This window comes from Bidens hawaiensis, unplaced genomic scaffold (assembly GCF_021521415.1).
Source record: "Bidens hawaiensis isolate Kalapana, Puna unplaced genomic scaffold, B.hawaiensis_p1.1 tig00008220_1, whole genome shotgun sequence".
In the NCBI taxonomy this organism is placed as follows: Eukaryota; Viridiplantae; Streptophyta; class Magnoliopsida; order Asterales; family Asteraceae; genus Bidens; species Bidens hawaiensis.
Window position 1 is genome coordinate 168,155 of NW_027491585.1, and position 13,643 is coordinate 181,797.

A 13,643-nucleotide genomic window follows, 5' to 3' on the forward strand; every position below is an offset into this window, starting at 1 on the left:
ACTGGAAAACATAGAACATAACGTGTTTCTCATATAATCAGAATAACAATAAATGAAAAATACAAAACATATACCATCAACAACAAAAAAAAGTGGTAATAAAACATAAGTAATAAAAAATTTCATAGAGACATAAAAAAATAAAGAAGATAACATTAAAAGTCCATTATAAGTAAAGACAAAACTAAACAAATACGAGAAAAACAATAGAAAATTTTCTATTATTCCTTAAAAAATCTTAACTCTACAATAACCCTCATCATGTCCTCATCAAAACGTTATAATCTAACAAATCCGGTCTAGTACACCATCTCTCGAGATAGGAAGAATTTTATTATTATTATTATTATTATTATTATTATTATTATTATTATTATTATTAAAATAAATACCTCTCAAAACCGTTACGTCCGTGGTGGCCATGTGCTCTTTCTTTTATTTCGATCTCGAACTGTGAAATTACACAACGACCCCACGGTTTACCCCTTCCGTACTCAACCGCCGCCCGATGCAGTCTACTACCCAACTCAGATCTCAAGGGCACTAACGTCATTTCAACTCCTCACCCAAAAATTTCCCCCAGATTTCATTTTCACCAAATAACAAACCACCACCGTAATCCACCGTCACATGGCTTCTTCTTCTTCTTCTTCTTCTTCTTCCGAAGCCGAATCTCGTCTCATCAGCTCCATCATTTCTCCCGCCCTTGACAAAATCATCAGAAACGGTTCCTGGCGTAAACACTCCAAGCTCGTTCACCAGTCTAAATCCGTACTTGCTCGCCTCACCGGATAAACAATCAGCCGCCACGTCATCGTCTTCATCTCCGTCTGGTGTCTTATACGATTCCGGTACGAACGAGCTAACCCTAGCCGAATCGGAATTCATATTTTCTCTATTAATTAACGCCTGTTTTTCCGAAACGGTTAAGATCGCCGAACCGGCGTTGGATTGCATACAGAAACTGATAGCTCACGGCTGCTTACGTGGCGAATCGGATCCCGCCGGTGGACCGGACGCGAAACTGTTGGCGAAAGTGATCGATTCGGTGTGTAAGTGTCGTGAGTTGGAGGACGAGGGAGTGGAGTTGTTAGTTTTGAAGATGATTTATCAGCTGTGACGTCGGTGTCGTTGAGGATAGTCGGTGATAGCTTGCTGCAGATTGTGAGGACTAGTTATGATATTTATTTAGATAGTCAGAATGTGGTTAACCAGACGACTGCGAAGGCGTCGTTGGTTCAGATGCTGGTGATTGTGTTTAGGCGGATGGAGGCGGATTCGTCGAGCGAGCCGGTGCAGCCGATTGTGGTGGCGGAGTTGATGGAACCCAAAGGGGAGGATGGAGACGGGACGATGACGATGTTTGTTCAAGGGTTTATTAGTAAGGTTATGCAGGGAGTGGATGGGGTTATGAATCCGGGGTCTGGGGGTTCATCTAGTGTGGTGCATGATGGTGCGTTTGAGACGAAGACGTCGAATATGGAGTCGACGAATCCGTCTGATATGTTGGATTCGACGGATAGGGACATGTTGGATGCCAAGTATTGGGAGATTAGTATGTATAAGACGGCGTTGGAGGGACGGAAAGGGGAGTTGGTGGAAGGGATGCGGGGAGAGATGATGATTTGGAGGTTCAGATTGAGAATAAGTTAAGAAGAGATGCGTTTTTGGTTTTTAGAGCTCTTTGTAAGCTGTCTATGAAGACTCCACCGAAAGAGGCGTTGGCGGACCCACTGTTAATGCGTGGGAAGCTTCTTGCCTTGGAGTTGCTCAAGATATTGTTGGAGAATGCAGGGCCGGTTTTTCGAACCAGTGAAAGGTATTTCACCTATTGTTTTTTTGTCATTTTAGATGTTATGATGTAATTGGGATGGTGTTATGATTTAAGTGTAGCTTTTTTGAATTCCTATTGGGTGTTTGGTAGAGGGATTTGATTGGGGAGAAATGGAATTAGAAATATTTCTTTTGTTTGTTTTCCAATTTTCATTTCTATTTCTCTTTCTATTTCTCTAAAACTAGAGAATTCCATTTCTCTTTAAAACAAAGAGAAATCCATTTCTCAGCAGCCTCCTCATAGCATGTCACCACCTCGTCTCCGGCAACCACCTCGTCTCCGACCACCACCTCGTCTCCGGCCACCACCCCGTCTCCGGCCACCACCTCGTCTCCGGCCGCCACCTCGTCTCCAAGTCTGCAACCGCCACCTCGTCTCCAAGTCTGCAACCACCACCCCGTCTCCGCCGTTCGCAGTGGTGAACACAGAGATGGTAACCGGTTGTAGGTTGCAGGTGGTACGGGTGAACGGAGATTAGGGTTTCAAGTGGTGGTTCGTGGTAGGTTAGGGTTTTCAGATGGTCGGGTGATTGTGGTCGCAGGTGGGTGACAGTGGTGGTGGAAATCGGCGGTGGTCGCAGGTGGCTTCTGATCATCATCATCATCATCGCCACCACAACCACCACCGCAAAATCTCCAAAGAGGCAGTGATGACAGATCTGAGCCTCCTTTTTCTATATCTTATGTTCCAAAAATTTGAATCTTTTTAATTTCTTGTGTACTGTGGTTGAAGAAGGGGATTTGGTGGCGGCAGCCGGTGGTGGTGGGCTGTGGTTGAAGAAAGGGCTGTGGTGGTGGTGCTGGTGGTGGTGGGGCTGCGGTGGTGAGTGGTGTCAGGTTGGGTGGAGGTGGGGTTGGGTATGGTAGAGTTCTCTGTTTATTTTCTCGTGTACCAAACAAGAGAAACGATTCTCATTCTCCATACCAATTCTCTTTCTCTACAATTCCATTTCCATTTCTATTTTCTCTCCTTTTCCATTCTCTGTACCAAACACCCCCTTAGTTCCTTTGATTTTATGATGAAATGTTCGTAAGAGTTTGCAATGCTTTTTGCTTAGGTCTTACCATATTGGCATGCTCTGTTAAGGGTCATCTTCATGATCAAACTAGACTTTCATCACTGAAGTGCTTCAAACATGTTACTTTTCTTGTAGTAATGTGCAAGTTCATTTTGACTGTTAGAACATGTTACTTTTATCACTTAAGTGGATTTTTCTTTAAATAAACGTGTTACTTTCATCACTCTGCTCAGTGTTATCGAAAGTGTTTAGTGGATACCCCGATGGCTAAGTGCCCTTCTAGCACCTAATATTTAAGTGGGATTAAGTAGAAGCATAAGTGGTTCATTCAAAGCTTTTAACATATAATATACATATTTTTCAATTTTGAGAATAAAGTCTCACTGCTACATTAAAGGATTGGTCTGTTCGTTCATAGTAAATGTTTTGTAGTGATCATGTGGTAGGAACTGTTTCAATAGGTTAAAGGAATATCAAGGGTTTAGATTAGCATAAGTTTAGGCATCCTTTAGAGCTTTTATTACTGTAGGTTGGGTGCACTTGAGGTGTGTGCGGTGAGTCTTAATTACTGAATGGATGTATTACAGTGATTGGGAAAATGAATGATCATAGCCTGTACTGCTGTGCATGAACCTGGTAGTAATACTAACATGTAATGGTTGTAGGTTGTCTTTTGGGAACATGTGACTGAGAGGATAGTGACTGTGCATGCTGGTTGTAGAATAAAATTTGCCAAGTGAATTGATGTTACTATGTGTAACTCATATAACAGGAAGATTATACGATAAATCAAAAATATGTTTGATCTTGACATGTGGGAATATTACATTAATACCTTCGCAGGTTGATGTGAGTGTAGAAAGGATAGATGATTCCAGTGGATATTTATTCCTGTAAGCACTATAAGTATCCTGGAAAGAAAATATATATATTAGGATCTATGATTATCCTAGTTTTTGTCTTGCTTTACCTGAATAGGATGCTATTTCTAGAATCCATTCTGAATGAGAATTTGAAATCAGGAAGTTTTGGAGCTTTCCAACATGCATCATTGAGATCATTTGTTATCATAATACACTGTATTTACAAAGTATGACTGCTATTTCCCAATTCTTGCATTTGAATGGCTAGATGCACTTTGTACCTTCGATTTTCTGCTTACTACAGCTGGTCTTTTTCTGTCTTACATATTATTTCTATTTTCTTACTTTGTTTTGAAACAGATTTTTGGGTGCCATTAGACAGTACTTATGCTTGTCTCTATTGAAGAACAGTGCATCAAATCTTATGATTATTTTTCAGCTCTCCTGCTCAATTTTCATTAGCCTCGTGTCAAGATTTAGAGCTGGATTGAAGGCAGAGATTGGAGTCTTTTTTCCCATGATTATTCTCAGAGTTCTAGAGAATGTTGCTCAACCTAATTTTCAGCAGAAAATGATTGTAATGCGGTTTCTTGAAAAGCTTTGTGTTGATTCGCAGATCTTGGTAGATATATTCATCAACTATGATTGTGATGTTAATTCATCCAACATATTCGAGAGGTATATTCTTTCTAGTGCTTTTTTAGTTAGCTTTGTGCAATTACTATTTGGTTGTGCCAAAGTATCTGTTCTAAATTCTTGCACAGAATGGTAAATGGGCTTTTGAAAACCGCCCCAAGGTGTGCCACCTGGTGGTGCCACATCACTCTTACCGCCTCAGGAAGCAACCATGAAGCTTGAAGCTATGAAGTGCTTGGTGGATACTTTAAAGTCGATGGGTGATTGGATGAACAAACAATTGAGAATTCCTGATCCTCATTCAGCAAAGTTATCTGATATGGCTGAGGTCAGTTCTGAAATTACAAATCTACCCATGGAAAATGGGGTTGCAACTGAACAAGAGCCTGTTGATGGATCAGATACTCACTCGGATGCTTCAACTGAAGTTTCAGATGCTTTAACGATTGAGCAACGCCGTGCGTACAAGCTTGAACTTCAGGTAAGTTTAGAGGCAGCTATTCGATTCATGTACTTATTAATGACTCGATATGGATCATGTAGTATCTCAAAAGGGTCAAAACTGAAAATTCTATATTTTTATGCATATAACCTCCTAGTTCCTTTTCATTCAAAGATTCAAATTGTTATTCTAAACTTCTGAGATTCTTGAAGCAGTATTATGTTCGAATTGTAGTGATCTAATGTAAGATTAATGGCAGGAAGGGATATCACTTTTTAACCGCAAACCTAAGAAGGGTATTGAATTCTTGATCAATGTGAAAAAAGTGGGAAGTTCACCTGAAGAAATAGCTGAATTCTTAAAAAATGTATCTGGTTTGAACAAAACTATGATTGGTGATTATCTCGGGGAGCGGGAAGATTTATCACTAAAAGTAATGCATGCATATGTGGATTCCTTTGAATTTCAAGATATGGAGTTTGATGAGGCAATCAGAACCTTTCTAAGGGGCTTTAGGTTGCCCGGTGAGGCACAAAAGATTGATCGAATTATGGAAAAATTTGCTGAGCGTTATTGCAAATGCAATCCAAAAGCATTCATCAGTGCTGATACAGCTTATGTTCTTGCATACTCTGTTATAATGTTGAATACTGATGCTCATAATCCTATGGTGAAGAATAAGGTAATATTAAAGCATTAATGCGAATTACATTCTTCTAAACAAAAATGGGCCTAAAAGCTTTGCTAATTTTGCAGATGTCAGCTGATGATTTTGTAAGAAACAATCGTGGTATAGATGACGGAAAAGATTTACCAGAGGAGTACTTGAGATCATTGTTTGAAAGGATTTCAAAAAACGAGATTAAAATGAAAGAAGATGATTTAGCGGTTCACCAAAGTCATTCTGTTAATAACACAAATAAGATTCTGGGGCTCGATAGTATATTAAATATTGTGGTGCGTAAGAGAGGTGAGGAAAATCACACGAGTGAAGATCTTATGCGACATATGCAAGAACAATTTCAAGAGAAAGCACGAAAATCCGAGTAAGTATTTATTGTACATTTACTTTTATTGATGTTTACGTTATTAACTTGCAGTTGACAATTTGTAGGTCAGTTTATTATGCTGCTACAGATGTGTTTATACTTAGATTTATGATAGAGGCATGTTGGGCTCCTATGCTTGCTGCCTTTAGCGTTCCTCTAGACCAAAGTGATAATGTCATCATTGTTACACAATGTTTGGAAGGCTTTCGTCATGCGATCCATGTGACATCAGCAATGTCTATGAAGACTCATCGGGATGCTTTTGTGACTTCACTAGCAAAGTTTACTTCCCTTCATTCACCAGCTGATATAAAACAGAGAAACATTGATGCAATCAAGGTTTGTATTGCCCAAACTCACCATAGTTAGTTGTAATCAGAAAATTTGATTGCAAATGAAAACACTATTCACATTTTACAAGCCTTTAACCACGATTTCTCCAATTTACAATACGAGCCCTTCTAAACAAAGCATTTAGATCCTAATGTTTTTGACATTTTTTTTATATTTCTTTCTTAGCAAGCATGTTATGCAACGTGGACCACTAACTTTATTTATTTATAACCTTTATGGTACGATTGTTCTATGAAGTTACCAATATGGCGTTTGCAACATGCTTATTTTTTTATCTATGTATCGATGTAAACTTTGTTCAAAACCGAGTTGTTAGTGGTAACGTACAAGTGATCGAAGTAAAAATGTGCACACCATCAAAACTGGTTATAAGTTCCGAAATATACCGTTGCAACGTGTTTTTTTGTATCTCTGTTTCGGTAAAAAGTTTTGTTCAAAATCGAAAGGGATCACATATAATTGACTTTTTTACGGGTACCGGTATTCATTTCTATAGTTTCCTATGCGTTACGGCATAAAGTTTTTATGACATTAATCTTTTTCACGGTTTAACGAGCCACAACACGAACGGGTTTACATTCATTCCAAAAGGGGACACATATTAGAGAATGAAGAGTGGATAACTATATATTTTGCTTATTCCAAAACAAATTCATAATCGTATTATATTATATTTATATTATATTTAATGGTTCATTATTCTGAACAGTTACTCTTAATAATGTTTGTTTCACAGATGATAGTTACAATTGCAGATGAGGATGGAGATTACTTACAAGAGGCATGGGAACATGTTCTCACATGTGTTTCTCGGTTTGAGAATTTGCATCTATTAAGGGAGGGGGCCCCACCAGATGCTACTTTCTTTGCTGTTAATCAGAATGAATCTGGAAAGTCAAAACAGTCAAAGTCAAACATCCTTCCTGCTATTAAGAAAAAAAGGGCTGGGAGAATTCAGCAGGCGGCTGCAGCAATGAGAAGAGGGTCATATGATAGTTCTGACATTGGTGGCAATGCTTCTGCTGGTGTTATCACATCAGAACAAGCACACAATTTGGTGTCTAACTTGAATATGTTGGAACAAGTTGGTGATATGAATCGTATATTTGCAAAAAGTCAGAATCTTTAGAGTGAGGCAATAGTTGAATTTGTCAACGCACTTTGCAAGGTTTCCATGGGGGAGCTACGGTCTGCATCTGATCCTCGAGTTTTCAGCCTAACAAAAATAGTCGAAATTGCGTATGGTTCTGCCTCTTTATTCTTGCTTCCTTTATAAAAACAAAATATTTCAATAATGCTCTTAGGCCTGTAAACAACAAAACGTTCAGTGAACCATTCGGAGGGAAGTTTGTTTATCTAATAAACGAACATAAACACAAATGTTGTTCATTTGCGTGAACAAACGAGCATGAAGACATGTTTTGTTCGTTCATTTACATTCATGAGCATTCATTTATGCCTGTTTAACCTATTTAACTATGTAATTTTATGATTTTTAAAAATAATTAAACATGTTAGTAGCCCACCAGGCCACCACTAACCTGCTTATGTTTGTTTAGCGCGCTTATGTCTGTTTAACCTGTTTATCTCGGTTGGTTTATGTCTGTTTAACTCTTTTATGTTGGTTTGTTTATGTTCATGAACTGTTCATTTAGAATGCTAATGAACGAACATAAACACATGAACATGTTCATTCTCTTAATGAACAAAGATGAAGAAGAAAACCCGTTCTTGTTTGGTTTAAGTTAAATGAACAAACATGAACTTTCCTTCGTTAGTGTCTGTTCAGTTTGTTTACAGGCCTAATTACTCTAAATCTTTGTGTGTAAACGATTTATGTGGTTGTATGCATTAAAAGTAGAACTTGGATGGCTTTTAATCTGTTTGCCCTGCTCCCCTTGTACCTAATTTTGACGATTTGAACGGTTTGAGATAAATACATCCCAAATCGACCCATTTATAAGTAAATTGTTCAAAGTTGTCAATACTTTTCATGGGTATTTTTTCAGAGGGTTTGATCATGCTTTATCTCTTCATTCTTATTTTCAGGCACTATAACATGAACCGTATCCGGCTTGTTTGGACAAGTATCTGGAATGTACTCTCTGATTTTTTTGTGACCATAGGCTGTTCTGAAAACCTGTCAATTGCAATATTTGCTATGGATTCATTACGCCAGCTGTCTATGAAATTTTTGGAGAGAGAAGAATTGGCTAATTATAACTTCCAGCATGAGTTTATGAAACCCTTTGTGATTGCCATGCGCAAAAGTAGTGCAGTGGAAATCAGAGAATTAATAATCAGATGCGTCTCTCAAATGGTTCTATCTCGTGTCAATAATGTCAAGTCGGGGTGGAAAAGCATGTTTACGGTATCTTTCTTTCTTGACATGTGCTATTTTAAATTATTTTATATTAAGGTCCAGATGTCAAAGTTTTTTCATCAAGGCCACCTGAATATTGAAACTTGAAACTACTATTTTCTTGAAGGTTTAATAAATTTTTACTTTACAGAATAAACAAATTGACCAATGTTTTTAACTTTTAACATTATATTCACCACACAACCTATTTACCAGATTTTATAATTGGTTTAAGTGAAACAGGATACTTAGTTGGGCAACCTATTAAATAGTGTTAATAACTGTGACCTTAGTGAAAACAGTTAAATAGCTGGGTGTGTTGAAAGAAACACTTAGTTTGCAAAGAATGAGATATTTTTGACATTTTATCAAGTGTAACTGAAAAAAAAGCATAATGGATTTTAATAATCCCACCTTTTTGCAATTGGCTGATAATAATCCCACCTCAAAAAATTCTTGCCATCAGTCCCGCCTTTCACCCTATTTTTTCTCAATGGACCCCGTTAAAAAAAAATAACTCCGTTAAGTTTTTTTCGTATTTCAAATTGATGTTTTAGGGCTTTTGATCGGAAGGAGGATGCGCATTGATTGATGTAAAACTTATCTCAAAACGGTGCTCCAAACAACTTGATTTTTTGTTAATTGGATGTTTAAACACCCGAATTGAAGCCCGTTTCGACGTTTGGAGAACCATATCGAGGTAAGTTTTACATCAATAGGCCCGTATCCTCCTTCCGATCAAAAGCCCGAGAACATCAATTTTTTTAACGAATGTCCAATGAAGAAAATAGGGCGAAAGGTGGGGACTAGTGGCAAGAATTTTTTTGAGGTGAGATTATTAACGGCCAATTGCAAAAATGTGTGATTATTAAAATCCAATTTGCCAAAAAATAAAAAATCAGAGGTGTTAAGAAGGCTTGATTTGGACCCTTTTTAACACTTTTTTGTTCAATATTTTATTCTTTTAACTAATTTGTAGTGTCAAATATGATGGCTAAAACACGATTTAGGAGGTTTCATGCATTAAAAATACACTTAGTGACTTCCGATCCAATTAATCCATTTGACCTGTTTCCTTTTTTGCTGCACACACATATATACATACATATATTTATATATATGTGTATGTATATTTTTCCGTTTTACCCGCTAAAGATAAAACCTATCCCTGGTCAACCCCTTTATAAAATAAATAGGTTGCATCTTCTAGCTCTTAAAAATCGTATGGTAATTGAAATTATTCTCCATTATAGCTCATTCTAGTGAACTTGGTGTCGCAGTTGCATTTTCACACAAAAAAGTGGTTCATTAGCCAATCACCGATGCTTTCGTCTATTTACGTTGTAAATTTTAATTCTAATTGTAACATTTACCAGGTCTTTACAATAGCAGCTTATGATAACCATAAAAACATTGTACTACTTGCTTTTGAAATAACGGAGAAGATTGTGCAAGATTATTTCCCATACATTACCGAGGCAGAAACCACAGCATTTACAGACTGTGTAAACTGTCTGATTGCATTCACCAATAGTAGATTCAACAAAGATTGTGTAACAGTCTCAGTGCTGTTGGTTTCTTGCGTTTGTGTGCTGAGAAACTAGCAGAAGGAGGCATAGGCTTTTCAAAGAAAGAAGGTTCTGAGATGGTGAAATCTACACCTCAAGGAAACAAGTGTTATGAGAATGGCGAGTTGGCAGATAAGGATGACCATCTTTATTTCTGGTTTCCATTATTAGCTGGTAAGGAAGTTTATTTATTATACGGGCTGGCAGCCTGGCGAATTGTATAGGGTTCGGGTAACTCAATGTTGGACCTAAAACCAAATAAAAAACCAAAAATTCGGTTTTCGAGATTTTGAAAACCGTTCCGTTTTGATTTTTTTGGTTTGGTTTTGGTTTTTTCCATTTGTGCTTTAATTTTTGGACTGAAAAAAAGTTGGGCTCAGAATAAAGATTTTGGACTTAAATATTTTTGTTAATTAATAATTAATTCATTATTATACATTTGGGTTACACTACTAAATACATTCTTATTATTAAATTAAAGTTCAAAAGAAAAAATGAATTCTATTAATTCGGATCGATTTTTTTGGTTTTAATTACATGCCAAACTGAAATCGAACCAACGGTTCGGTTTTTACAAAAATATAAGACTAAACTGTCGTTTTGTAAGGGTTATGTTATTTTGGTTTTTCAGTTACAGATCAGTTTTTTCGGTTTTGACCTCAAAACATTTGGGCAATACCATTTCGGTTTAGTGCACACCCATAGATAAGCAGAACCATAACCAAATACACGCTTATTTAACCGGTTAGCTGTGTCAACCTGTTTTGTATGACTAGTGTTGATATGCACAACTCAACTACAAGTCACAGGACTAATACTAGATCAAAATTGCAAAGGAAAATAATATAAGATCAAAAAAAGATAAGGAAACTAGTATTAGTCTTTACAATGTTTGCAATAACTTAAAAAAATGACACGTTTCCTCCTGTTTTCAAACCCATCTTACAATCTTATATGTACAATTTATTCTTATTGCTCAGGGCTGTCTGACCTTTGCTTTGATCCGAGACCTGAAATTAGGCAACATGCTCTTCAAGTACTCTTCTATACATTAAGAAACCACGGTCATCACTTCAATCTACCTTTATGGGAACGCGTGTTCGAATCCGTCTTATTTCCAATCTTTGATTATGTCCAACATGCTATTGATCCTTCTGGTGATACTTCATCATCTGAACATGTTCTTATTGGCGATGATGAACTCGATCAAGATTCTTGGCTCTATGAAACCTGTACACTTTCACTCCAATTGGTTGTTGACCTTTTCGTTAACTTTTACAGTACTGTTAATCCACTTTTAAAAAAGGTTCTGGATTTACTAGTGAGTTTTATTAAACGTCCTCATCAAAGCCTTGCTGGTATTGGTGTTGCTGCGTTTGTTCGGTTGATGAGTAATGCTGGAGAGTTGTTCGATGATGATAAGTGGCTTGAAGTCGTCTTGTCTTTAAAGGAAGCAGCTAATGGAACATTACCTAATTTCTCTTTTGTTTTTAATAATGATGGAACATTTTTAAATCATGATGAGTCGGTAGAAATAGGTAATGTGGAATCTGCAGAGTCTAGTATGCAGGATGATGAGGTAGAGAAAAGGCGGATGGCTCGCTTATATACCGCCATTTCTGATGTAAAATGTCGTGCTGCGGTCCAACTTCTGTTGATACAGGTAAAATATGTAATGAGTCAAAATGGGTAATTTTTGTTACAGGACAAAACGGGTGGGGTTTAGTTAACGGAGCCCCATTTTGTCCTATAGATTTATGCATAATTAGTGTGTTAATTATACTATTTCAATAGCAGTCTATTTTATTGAATAAAATGTTTTAGGAGCTTAGATGCAGTAAACATATAGGTGACTTTTAACTCATTTGACCTGTTTCCTTTTTAGCTATTTTTACCAGTTCGACTATTTATAGAATAGAATAAAACTTAACCCAAATCTAGGGTGTGCCTGGGTTGGTTTTGGGCTCAAACCGAACCAAAATCTGAAATTAGGTTTGGGTTTTTGAAAACCGCCCGGTTTCAGTTTTCACGATGGATTCAGTTCAGTTTCAGTTTTTTTTGGTTTTGCCATTTGGGTTATTCCGTTTTTGAATTTGATTATTACACATTTGAGCCTGAAGTGTTTGGGCTACACCATCATTAAATTCTCATATATTACTTAACATTTTAAAATAAATATTATAATCCATAAATTCAATAAAAAGTTGGATTTTATCGGTTTTTATGGGTTTGGTTTGTTTTTACGGGGATGAATACATGCAAAACCGAAACCGAACTGGAAATTCGGTTTTTGAAAAAACATAAAACCAAACCGTTGGATTTGGGTTGGGTTAGCTCAGTTCGGTTATTTCGATTGAGGATCGGTTTTTTCGGTTACATGGACGCCCCTACTCAGATTGACGCGTTCATAAATATTTGGTTCCCAAGGATTTTAATAGGAAATGTTTCTTTTATAATTAACTTTTGCTGTAAGTATTATATCCATTCTAATGTCCTGTTTTGTAAATTTTATCAGGCGATTACGGAGATCCAGACCATATATAGACCTCAACTATCAGTAAAAAACACCATGATCCTTTTGAATGCAGTACATGAAATGGCAAATCATGCTCACAAAATAAACATGGATGTCACATTACGCTCTAGCATACAAGATCTGGGGCCCATGACCCAAATGCAGGACCCACCATTATTACGCCTCGAAAACGAGTCCTACCAAATCTGCCTCACTTTGTTACAAAATCTTGAAACTGACAAACCCCCGTTATACGAGGAATCACAAGTTGAAGCTTACCTCGTTGACCTTTGCCATCAAGTCTTGAAGTTTTACATTGAAGTAGCACATGTGACGAACGTGTCTCCTAACAACCAACCCCATTGGTCGGTACCTTTAGGGTCTGGTAAAAAGAGAGTTAACTTCTCGTGGGCCCGTTATTGTTGCTACTCTACACGTGATATGTAGTTTGGGAGATTCTTCGTTTGAGAAGAATCTTGCTCGTTTTTTCCCTTTGTTTTCGAGCTTGATAAAATGTGAGCACGGGTCCCATGAGGTCAAAGTAGCACTTAGTGAAATGCTTAGCTCTTCAGTCGGTCCTGTTCTGTTTCAGTTATGTTGAAAGCTCTTTTTTTCTCTTCTATCGTTTGGTTTTTCTGCCTTCTTTTGCTTTGTTATTTGTTAGAAATATATATATAGCGTATGTAGTTATATTCATGGCACAAATGCATTTAGAATCAGTAGATTTCGTTGTATCTAGTGAGAATGGGGCTTCTTACCAGCTTGCTATGGAAAAGCTTTCGCAACGCTCGAGTTCAATCATGCATGCGCCTAATAAATGCCTTGCTTGTTTTGTCGAGTAAGTTTGCTATGGACTGACACTTTGGCTGATGTAATCGCTGAGCATTAACGTTTAGTTAACTATTTTGCGTATAATCTTGAAATATGATTTTATGTAACTAACAGAATATGCATTTCTTATCAAGTGTGATAGAAATGTAAACTATCTTTTAGAGTATGGTT

At 37.2% G+C, this 13,643-nt stretch overlaps 1 pseudogene across 1 annotated transcript; it reads left to right on the forward strand.

The window, feature by feature from the left end:
- The first annotated feature begins 622 nt into the window (after window positions 1-622).
- Window positions 623-13,337, forward strand: LOC143637356 (brefeldin A-inhibited guanine nucleotide-exchange protein 2-like; annotated as a pseudogene). The gene is made up of 11 exons (XR_013154415.1): window positions 623-1,819; window positions 4,076-4,393; window positions 4,480-4,832; window positions 5,053-5,475; window positions 5,550-5,839; window positions 5,908-6,181; window positions 6,933-7,435; window positions 8,246-8,567; window positions 9,935-10,300; window positions 11,107-11,789; window positions 12,642-13,337. The product of XR_013154415.1 is annotated as a brefeldin A-inhibited guanine nucleotide-exchange protein 2-like (transcript).
- Window positions 13,338-13,643: the final 306 nt, after the last annotated feature.